Below are 12,038 nucleotides of genomic sequence, written 5' to 3'. Positions count from 1 at the left end.
AGAATAAACACACACAATTATTAAATATGACCAGTTTATGTGAGATGCCACTGTATTACAGAATAAACACATGCACAATTATTAAATATGACCAGTTTATCTGTCTTTGAAATGAGAAAGGAAACCACATCTTACATTGAAAACTGGCAGGGAAACTAAGATAGCCAGACTCCATTAAGAAGGTATCCCATCAGATAGCCAGTCAGGAGAAACAAGTGTTGTGAGACAGCATTACTAACGACTAAGCCACTCCAGCCTACTTCATGTACCTAAAAACACCACAGATGGGACTTCCAGCATGGTGACACTTCAATAGGCAGATAATTAAAGACTTCCAAGCTGGGAATCAAATTAACTACAAATACACTGATAAATTTAACAATAGCATGTGGCCGAGTTGGAATTTTAAGAAACCCGCTCTTAAATTCCCCTGCTTTGAGATGAGCAGAGAAATAAGGAAGAGATTATGAATCATGGTAAGTGACAGTTTCTTCATCACAGATAAGGGTTTTCATACATTTCTATCACTATGATGAAATGAGCTTTGAATAGCTGAATGGACTGGAGAACTGAGGTAAGTTCTCTCAGTGTGAAATTCCTCTTCTATTCTCCACTGTTTCTCCGACTCACCATTACACTTTGGTTCAGTCTCCCCAGGGATAACATTTTATTGTAAAAGAGAATACAGCACTGTATGACTGGGTGGATGCCGCGGTGGTACAGCCTGACAGCAAGAGGTTCTTCAGTTCAATTCCCGACTGCAGCACCTTCAGTGCGGAGTCTGCATGTCCTGAAAAAGACGTTCAGGTAGATGCGAGTGCATGTGTATGTGCCTTCTGTGAAGGTTGGGTGTCAGCCTGGCAACTCGATAGCATAAAAACTACACTGCCAATCAATCTGCACACCAGTGACCAGTTTTGGCGACCCCTAATGTGAGAAGTCAAAAGACATTGCTATGAATGGGTGGTGAGGACTGGTCATGCCAGTGGGGAGGTGGAGTTGACCCATAATGGCTTTTGCTAATTAGTTGTGATGACAACTTCCTGCACAAAAGGAGGAGAGGAAATGTGATTTTGAAGGAGCATGTAAAACACATTCCAAACAATAAGTCCAGGAGAAATTTAGAAAAAGACCCAAAAGAAATGGTGCCATGGATGGAAACTGGAAGGGAGAATCCTATAAATCTAACATTTTGAAAAATGCCTCAGACATAACAAAGGGAGCAGAATTACATTAATACTATTTTAATGAAGGGGCAGATTAAAATTGTCTGCCTTACTCAAGGCACACACATGCAAAAACAGCACATGGCTCAAAGATACACTGGACCAGATTAAAAACGTAATAATTTATAAAGGTAGATATTGTTCTAAAAATAAATAATTTGAGTCCCATTTGGGCAGTAAGCTCAGTGGAAAGTAAACAAATAAAAATGAAATTTTATACAGGATTAATAGTTCTGATTTTTTTTTTCTGAATGGTGATTTGTGAGGAAAATTAGCTCAGCCAAGACTTATCAGGGGGGGGGGGGGTCCCCAATGTTGTATCTATGATAGATGTGATAATCAGAACTTTGTGCTCTGTGTAGCCTGTTACACATATAGAGATACTTGACATTGTTAATAAGATGTTAAACTTTTTTTTTCAAAACAATGAAAATTAACAATTAATATAAGACAATAAGGATAAGATATGAGATGCTCAATGATATATTGCCGTCTCTTAAAGAACAGGACATCGGAGGGAGTTGGCTGCAGTGATTAGATGAGTATAGATTAGGAGATGTGATCTGGACACAGGGGAACAATAAGGTTTTAACAGCACAAAGAAACAGGGAAGCCATGTTTATTATATTCTAAATAGATTCTCAGTGCCTAGCATTTCCACGTTCATCGTTATGTACTAGGTAGGCTGCCCTTGCGGGCCATTTTAAGACTAGCCAATTTTCCTTTTTGTGCTCAGTATAACCTCTCCCATTTGGTATAGATTGGCCTTACCGATCCGATGGTCAATGATTACATATTAGCCCTGATGGGAATAACTGAGATCATACCGTAGAAAATTTGAGGACACCCGTGGATGGGATAAAGCATTTAAGAGCTGCCTCTGTCCATTAGTAGTACAGGGGGCAATCCTGGGGTAAATTTTCTGTTTTTCATTCATAGCTCTAAGTTGTACTTGAGAATGTTTTATGTGGACAGGGAGTCTGTTCCACAGTAGCGGTATCCTCTGCAGAATGTCCCTGTCCCTCCAAACCCCTCTGTTTTATACAACGTGAAAATGTAATTCTAGTCAAAGTAAATCAATGTTGGCCTGTCTTCAAGAGTTTTGATTTCATATATTTTTTTTTTGCAATAGAAATGACTTAACGAACTATCTAAGCAAATGGAAGCATGAAGAACAACAATGCAGAGCAGAAAGAGTTCAGATTATTTTTTCCCCAAGAGGTGCAGCTGTCATTAGATGAACATGTAAATGTAGTCAAGAACTGAGATACTATAGATGTTCAGTATCTGCAGGAAAATGTAGGAAGAGAGCAATAATTATTTCCTTATAACCAGGATCACATTGCTGGGGGTGCACATAATACGTAATAGTCTTCATCATTTTGTTGAGTATTTATATACCACCACTACATTTCTTAAATTTACATATAAAGTTTCAGATGTTGAGGTGGATTTTCAGGGTGAAAAAAAGATATGTGTTTTGATGCAGGTCTTTATAGGAAGGAGTGTCATAGGAATACACTGCTTCATAAGAATAGTATGCATCCAATCCTGGCATGTGTATAAGATATTTTAAGAGGACAACGGATGTGGATATCAAGCCTCAACAACAAGGAAGATCACTATTTCTCCTATACATGTGATGCAGATACTATTTGCTGTGTCATCAAAAAGAACTGTCTGGTTTTGAGCTCTGATGATAAGTTAAAGCATATTGTGGGTGACAGACTGAATTTTTGTTTCAAAAAGAAAACAATATTTGAAGAGACTTCTCTTTTATGGAGAGAGAGTATCTAGGACAGGACCATCTTATTCTGCGGGCACTTTTCCTTGCAGAGCATGTCTGTTTCGCTTGTTTATCAATAATGCTTCGGTTTTTACACATCCAGTGACACACACTAATTATTGATTTAGTTTAACCGCTACTTGTTCTTTATTTTTCTACAAACATCTTTATTAAATTTTCACATGTGACAAAGGCAATCTTACATTTATATAAATGAAAAACATACAAAGTGATACCACTTTAGTTGCAAACAGTTTACATCACAGACACCATTGAAACAACTGTAGTTGCAAACATTATACATCACTTATAAACCATCCAGTCATTGTCAGTTAAGTATTATATGGCTCATTCAAATCCTGCCTCTTAAACCTCATTCCTACTCTGCATATATTGTTCCCACAGTTCCCATTTTTCCTATGTAGTTTGCTCCTTCCATTTTCTAAAGATCCCAATTCTAGTTCTTTTATCTCTGTTAGTATATTCACTACTTCTAGTAAAGTTGGTCTAGACTTTGATTTTCACTTTCTAGTAATTGATTTTTTGGAGCCACCATAATTAGACTCAGCAAGGCTTTACTATGTCTAGGCAATTCAGAGTCTGTAGTATAACTCGGAAAATCATCTCCCCAAGTCCAATCTGCTCACCCAGCATCTCCGACAGAGTGGTCTGCAAGAAATCTGCCAGTCCATTGCACTCTCCATAAATTTGTTCCCAGCTACCTCTTTCTTGTCTGCAACACCTACAATATTTGCTATCCACCTGAGGAAAAATTCTTTGGAGTCTACTTCGGGTATAAAAATAGCTATGTAAACACTTCCAGGCAAAGATCCTAAATCTTCTAGTCTTTGTTGCATATTTGAGAAATATACATATATCCCCCAATTTCTCTTTGTGAATTACTTATCCAATCTCTCTTCCCAATCCTTTCTAAGCTCCTTTGATTGATTCTTATAATTCTCATGCAATATTTTATATGCTTTACTAATTATTCCTTTTTAACAGCAGGTTCTGCTCTAGATTCTATTAAAAACTCTACCAGTGCTGGCCTTTCATTTGGGACCCCCCTATTTATTTCCCTTTGTCTATACTTTGATATCAATCCTTGATAGGGAAGGCAATCTCTAACCTGCAGTCCAAATAAATTCTTGGCCTCTTCCCATTCTATTACTTTTCCCTTTCTAGTTATTTGCTCCCAATACTTTGGCTCCTTTGCCAGTTTTCTCCAATAAATTCCAGCCCCCTCTTGCCTATTATCTGTATCCCTGACCACAGTCTTCCCTATCAGCAAAATCTTTTTTCTCCATTCTCATGCTGGTTTGGTTCTTAGAATACTCCCTGCTATTTTATGAATATAATACTCTGTATGATTTTGGTTGTTCTCCTTAAGAGGCTGCACCCAAAATCCCAATCTCTCTTTATTTCTTGAGCTTCATCCATGTGTCAGGATCATTCCTTTCTACCCTGAATTATAGTTTTCTGCTTGTGCTATGTATAAGAGCCTTAACTGTGTTGCTCTAAAATAACCCCTCAAATTAGGTAACCCTAGTCCACCTTGTTCTATTGGTAGAATCAGCTTATCCCACTTGAGCCATCTTCCCTCCCCAGATAAAAATCCTTCAACTGTTTTTTAATTGCTATCCACAACTCCTCCTCCAGTTGATAAAAGTATGCCTGACCTGTGTATAAGACTAATGGGACTAAAAACATTTTAATGGCTTGTATTTTAGTATCCATATCCATATAACAAAACTTCCAATTTCTCAATTTTTGTATTATCTTCTTTTTAGTCTCTTCCCACATATCCTTAGCTGCCACCATAGAGTAATTTCTAATCCATACTCCTAAATACCTCATTTTATCATGTCCCCATAAATATGTACATTGTTGGACCAATTTGTTTGTGGGTACATAATTTACTGATATTGCCTTTGTTTTAGCTTCCTTAATTTTGTATCCTGAGAAGATCTGAAGCTGTCTAAAAATGTTCCACAACACTGTAATGTCCCTTTCTAGTTTTGTCATATATAAAATATCATCTGCAAACAGAGCCAGTTTTTCCTTACTACCATATCAATTATATCCTTGAATTTCTGAGTCCCTTATTTTCTTTGCCAGTGGTTCTAAATACAATGCAAACAGCAAAGGGGAAAGCGGACAACCCTGCCTGGTTATAGGTTCATAGGTAGGTACTAGGCTATCGGCCCAAGGGCCTAAGTAAGCCTAGCCAACAAGGTTTCCTGGCTTACGTCACACAAGAAAGTTAATTTCCTGTGCCCCTGTCGAGCAGATCCACAGAAGTGATCCCTGGGGTGTATTTCCTATTTCCCATCCACTCATCAAGATTTTTCTTGAAGAGTGCTAATGAGGAACTTTGCTTGACATAGATGAGTAGCTTGTTCCAGAGTATAGGAAGTCTCTGGGACAGGAATCTATCCCTCCAGCATGTCCTGTTTATTGTGGTGGCAAGGTTTAGGTCCCTAGCTCAGAGGGATTGGGATTTTGTTAAGGTATAGCATGTCCAACAGCTCTGGATTTAACATAGCTTTATATGTTAGGCAGAGATCTCCTCGGAGTAAGCGATATGCTACAGAGTAAAGCTGGAGTTTTTGAGATGGTCAGTGTAGGGCATCTGTTTGAGGCCAGTAATCCTCTTTGTGAGGTACTTCTGTGGCCTTTCCAGCTGCTGCAGATGTCTTGTGAGGTACATTCCAAAAGGGGCATTGTAGTCTATAATGGGTCTAATGAGTGCCAAGTAGAGGGGAACAATGACCTCTTTTTTCCTGGATGAGAACCCTTTTGTAATGAGGTGTGCCACATAGAAGGATTTCCTGACTACTGTGGCGATGTGATTATCAAAGGAGAGACTACTGTCCACCTGGGTCCCAAGGTCTCTTATCACACATTCAGCATTAAGTAGACTGCCGTTTATGTGGTAGTTCATGGGTACAGAGTTTTTGCCAAACGGGATGACAATGCACTTTTTGGCATTGAGCTTGAGGCCATGCCTCTGACACCGGGCATCTGTCTCAGTGAGGTCCTTCTGTAGGATGTCCACATCATTTGGGGACTGGACTATGGCTCCTATTTTGTAGTCATCTATGAACTTCATTAGCCAGAGGCCTTCTATGTTAGCCTGTACTTCAGAGAAGTAGATAATAAACAGGAGAATATCCCAGGACTGAACCCTGTGGTGCTCTATTTGTCAGTGGTGTGAAGTCAGAGTTGGAGTCTGCAACTTTTACAGTGTGGGTTCTGTCAGTGAGCCAGTTGGCAATCCATCTTGTGATGTAGGGATTTATACCAAGTTTCATGAGTTTAGCTATAATTCCAGAATGGGGCATGGTATCAAAAGTCTTGGCGATGTCAAGATGGGCTGTGTGATCCATCTTACCCTCATCTATGGCTTTGGTGACTGCCTCAAAGAAGTCGATCGGGTTTAGAAGGCATGATCTGCCTTTCACAAACCCGAACTGGGTTGGGTCTAGAGTTTGGAGGTTACCAATGTCTTTGTTTATGAGTTCCATGATGATACTACGTTCCATGGCCTTGCCGACCAGGCTTGTCAGGCTAATAGGGCGATAGTTTCCAAGATCAGTGGTGGCTCTCCCTTTGTGAAGTGGGACAACTGTTGCTGTGCACCATTCAGTGGGCACAAAGCCTAACGTGAGACTATGATTGAACATGGTGCTTAGGTGGGGAGCCAGTTCATTCTGACGTTCATGTAAAAGGCAGCCTGGAATGTTGTCCGGTCCCATGGATGCTGTTGGTTTCAGAGAGTGCAGCTTTTACCTGCATAGATGTGATTACAGGGACTCTGCATTCTTCCTGTATAGATATGGGCCCTTTAGGGGGGTGAGACGTGAGTAAAGTTAGCACTGAACCTGTCTGCCAGGATGCTGGCAATATCAGTTGGTTCTGTAATTTTCATGCAGTTGTGCTTTAACTCAGAGCATATCTGGGTGTTGCTATTGAGATTCTTGACATAGCTATAGAATATTTTGTGGCTGCCCTTAAAATCAGTGGCAATTTTGTTTTCGTAGCTAGCTTTGGAGGATCTTATAAGGGATCTCAGCTTCTTACTGAGGCTGATCAGGCAGCTCTTCCACTCACGGGATATTACTCTCTTTTGCAACAGTTTCTTCCTTCTGTTGTAGAGTTTGTTTATGGCAAGGGATGACCAGATTGGCTTCCTTTTTTTGGAGGATAGTATCTTGATTCTGTTTGGGATAGCATAATCCATGCACTCGTGTAAGTGCTTATAGAGTGCATTTGTGTAGGATTCAGCAGTCGTAACTGTATTGTCCATCTGCATGGGTGTCATGAAGTTCACCACTTCTGTCTTAAAAAGCATGTAGTTGGCTTTGGAGAAATTTTTTACCATGGTTTCCTTAATGGTGGGTGGGGGTGGGATGCGGATATGTAGGGTGATTAGCTTATGGTCGGAGTTGATTTCAGGTGTGGCACACTGGTCGCTCATGTTGGTAATGAATAGCTCTAGGATATTGTTGCCCCTGGTGAGGGTGTGGATATGTTGATCCAGGGCATTGGAATTTATGAATTCCAGAAAGTGTTGAGCAAAGGATTTGGTACATGAGTAGTTTTCCCAGTTAATAGTGGGGTAGTTGAAATCACCCATTATTAGGGTGTTTGGTTGAACCTTAATATTTTCCAGCTTATCAAGAAACCAGGAGTGGGAATCCTGGGGCATGGTGGGGGATCTGTAGCAAGCTACAATTTGGATTGCAGTTTTGCCCAGAGTTAGTTGCACTTGGATAACCTCGGATGCATTATGCTGCACAACTAGCCTGGAGGTGTGGATATCCTTAATGAATATGGACACACCTCCACCTTTGGTGTTCTGGTCCAGGTTAGATATCCAAAAAGTGTGGTATGAGTTATAGCCTGGTAATGCAGGGGTGCTCTCTAGAGCCTTGAACCAGGTCTCAGTCACTGCACAGATATCAACATTCTCCATTTTAAGGAGTGCCTCGAGTGAGTGCATTTTGAGATTTAGACTTCTAGCATTGAGTAGCATTAACCTCAGTTTTTGCTTGCCTGTTCCTGCTACGGTGGTGAATTTGTCATTTGAACCTTGCCTAAAAAAGGCACTATAGGGATGGCAAGAGCCTTAGCCAGTATCCGAAATCCCAGGCGCAGGTCATCTCTGGCAAAGCATCATGCTCTGTTGACCATGTCATCCCAGGCAGAGAGATACTGGATCCCCTTCAAATGACACCAGAAGCTTAGCCAATTGTTGAAGTCAGTCATTTTGTCCTTGTACTGCAGTATCATTCTCAGTGATGGCAGGATGCTACTCAGGGCTAGGGTCATATCTGCCTGGGATACAAGATCGGAGAGCTCTTCCATGTCTCTTTTCACATAGTCCAGGGAGGTACATCTCAGGTCATTCACACCAACATGGACAATGACAGAGTCATATTTGTACTTGTTCTGGAGTGACCCAAGTGCATGGGTTATGTGGCGGATCCTGGCACCTGACAGGCAGCTGACAGTAACCTCCTTCTTGTTTAGCCTGGTGAGTGGGACATCAGTGTGCCTGACTATAGAGTCACCTATGACTAGTGTGTTGGGTACACTGGTTTGCCTTATGGGCTGTGGTTTATTGGCACACTGAGTCTGTGAGCTACGTGTCATTTGGGTTGGGTTGGGGGGGTGGAGGTTGCTTGAATTTCTGCTTTGGAGGTCTCTTGTTGCTTGAGAAGATTATTACTGAGACCTCTGTGAATGTTTTTGTGTTTCTGTGTGGATTTTGGTGGTGTAGGTTTAGTGGGACTATGTGATGACTGTGGTGTGGTGCAAGTGTTTACCCTCTCTTGACTGTCAAGTGCAGTCATGGTTGGAGAGAACCTTACCTCCAGTTTGGCTAGATAAGTGTATCTCTCACAGGTTGTAGTATTGGGTGGTAGGAGGAGAGGATTGTCTGTGTACATGAGGCAATTTCTACATTGCCCCAAGATGCCCACATTCATCAGATAGACAGGAGAGAACACTGGGAGCTGACCCTTGGACATGCCTGAATAAAAAAAATACTTTCCTCTAGATAAGTGAGGAAAGTGAGTACAAGAGCTGTTTTTCTCTAAGTAAGTGAGGAAAGTAAGTACAAAAACTGTTTTCTCTAGGTAATGAGGAAGGTTGAGTGCTGTAGTAATTTGTAGCTTATTTAGTGCTAACAACAAATTCTGAACAAGTGCTGAGCATGAATAAACAAATTCAAGTGCTAAAACTAAGAATCTGTACCTGGATCTTGTGGTAGATAGGCTACCTAATGCTTACCACTCCCACTGATAAGCTAGAATGCTTCCCTCCAACACAGTAAGGCTTGGGGGCTCAGAAGCTTACAAACAGTTCTGGATATAGCAAATCATAGTTTCATAGGTAGGTACTAGGCTATCTGCCCAAAGGCATTTATAAGCCTAGCCGGAAAGTTTTGGCTTTTGAAGCACCCTTAGATTAGTTCCCTGTGCCTCTGTCCAGGAGAGACATTGAAGTGATCCCCAGGGTATACTTTCTGTTTCCCATCCACTCGTCAAGGTTTCTCTTGAAGAGGGTTAGCGAGGAGCTTTGCCTAATGTAGATTGGAATCCTGTTCCAGGGCATGGGAAGTCTCTGGGACAGGAATCTATCCCTCCAGCACTTCTTATGGTGAGATTTAGATCCCTAGAGCATGTGGCTTGAGGGGATATGGTTTTCTTTAGATGGAGAATGTCCATCAATTCTGGGTTGGACATGGCCTTGTATGTCAAGCAGAGATCAACTCTGAGTAGGCGGTATGCAACTGAGTACAGCTGGAGTTTCTTCAGTTGAGCAGCATAGGGTATCTGTTTGAGGCTAGTGATACTCTTGGTGAGGTATTTTTGTGGTCTTTCCAGCTGTTGCAGTTGTCTTGTAAGGTACATCCCAAATAGAACATTGTACTTTATGATGGGTCTATGAGTGATGCGTAGAGGGGCACAATGACCTCCTTTGATCTGGATGCAAACCTTTTGTGATTAGGTGGGCCACACAGAAGGATTTTCTAACCACTTTGGCAATGTGATTGTCAAAGGAGAGGTTACTAAATACTTGGTCCCTAGATCCCTTATTACGTCTTCCATATTTAGGGGGCTGCCACCTATGTGGTAGTTTGTGGGTACTATGTTTTTTCCAAAGGGGATGACTATGCACTTTTTGGCATTTAGCTTGAGGCCATGGTTTTGACACCAGGTATATGTCTCAATGAAACACTTTTGGAGAATGTCTGTGTCAGCCGGAGAGTCAATTATAGCCCCTAGTTTGCAGTTGTCTGTGAACTTGGGCAGCCATAGTCCTCCTGTGCTTGCCTGTACCTCTGAGAAGTATATGCTGAACAGGAGGGGTCCTAGGACTGAGCCCTGGGGAATGCCACTTTTAACTGGTTTAGAGTCAGACCTAGCTCCCACATCTCTTACAATGTGGGTTCTGTCCATGAGCCAGTTGGCAACCCATCTCGTGACATATGGGGTTTATGTTCAGTCTGGTGAGCTTGTCTATAATACCTAAATGAGGAATGGTGTCAAAGGCCTTTGCGAGGTCTAGGTAGGCTGTGTGGACCACCTTTCCCTTGTCTATAGCCTTGGTAACTGTGTCAAAAAAGTCCACCAGGTTTAGGAGGCATGATCTGCCCTTAACAAAGCCGAACTGGTATGGTCCAATGTTTGGAGGTTCTCAATGTCTCTGTTAATAAGATCCATGATGATGCCCTCCATAGCCTTGCAGACCAAGCTAGTCAGGCTTATAGGGCGATAGTTCCCAGGGTCTGTTGTGGCTCCACCTTTGTGGAGCAGAATGACCGTTGCTGTGTGCCACTCTATGGGCACATAGCCTGTGGAGAGGCTGAGTTTGAACAGTATGTTTAGATGAGGGGTTAGTTCATCTTTGAGCTCATGTAGGATGCAGCCTGGGACACCATCTGGTCCCATTGATGCTGTGTTTTTGGCGTGGGCTGATTTAACCTGAGTGTCTGTGATTTCAGGGGCACTACATTCTTCTGGTATGGTTATTGATGGTGAGAGGGGGGTGAAGTTTGCACTGAACCTGTCTGCCAGGATGTTGGCAATATCCATCAGTTCAGTGTATTTTGTGCCATTCTGTACTAACTCAGAGCAGATCTGAGAATTGCCACTTAGATTCTTGACATAGCTAAAGAATGCTTTGTGGTTGTCTTTGGAGTCCTTGGAAATTTTTCTTTCGAAGCTCACCTTGGATGATTTTATGAGGGATCATAGTTGCTTGCTGATATTGATCAGGGATGTCTTTCCTTCTTGGGATTTTACTCTTTTCTGTACTAGTTTCCTCCTTCTATTGTATAGCTTGTTTATGGCAGGGGTCCACCAGACTGGTTTCCCTTTGTTGGATGAGTGAGTCTTGGTTTTGCTTGGGATAGCATGATCCATGCATTCTTGTAGGTGCCCACAGACTGCATTTGTAAAGGATTTTGCAGCTTGGACAGTGTTATCCTTTAGCATGGGGGGCTTTGAAACTTTCTACCTCGGTCTTAAGTAACATGAAGCAAGAAGACTTCCCTCCAACACAGAAAGGCTTGGGGGCCTCAGAAGCTTACAAACAGTCCTGGATATAGCAAATCTGTATCTGGACTAGACTAGTTACAGGAAAGGTAGGAAATGAGCGCAAATATAGGCTTTTAAAGCAGAAAGTTGAAAAAGATGGAAAACCTGCCCAAACAGCCAATAAACTACAATTTCTGGACCAGAAACCACTCTTGTGGTAGATAGGCAACCTAGTGCTTACCACTCCCACTGATAAGCTAGAAGGCTTCCCTCCAACACAGAAAGGCTTTGGGGGCTCAGAAGCTTACAAATAGTCCTGGTTACAGCAAATCTGTATCTGGACTAAACTACTTACATGAAAGACAGGCAACAAGCTTAGAAATGTTTTTTTTTTTTGGAAAGTGGAAAGGGAGAAAGGAGAAACATAAGCTAATTCAAAATTAAGAACCTAAGTGGTTTGCCCTTCACAAATGTTAT

The 12,038-nt window shown here is 41.7% G+C and overlaps 1 protein-coding gene across 4 annotated transcripts in view; it reads right to left on the bottom strand.

Moving 5' to 3' along the window:
• Positions 1–12,038, bottom strand: part of LOC122798035 (lipocalin-like) — a 162,592-nt gene that overhangs the window by 18,052 nt on the left and 132,502 nt on the right. The gene's annotated exons all lie outside the window — the stretch shown is intronic.

Source organism: Protopterus annectens, chromosome 3.part1, assembly GCF_019279795.1.
Source record: "Protopterus annectens isolate FY-2018-M chromosome 3.part1, PAN1.0, whole genome shotgun sequence".
NCBI lineage: Eukaryota > Metazoa > Chordata > Ceratodontiformes > Protopteridae > Protopterus > Protopterus annectens.
The sequence above is the reverse complement of the archived record's forward strand: the minus strand, read 5'-3'. Positions and strand labels throughout refer to the sequence as shown.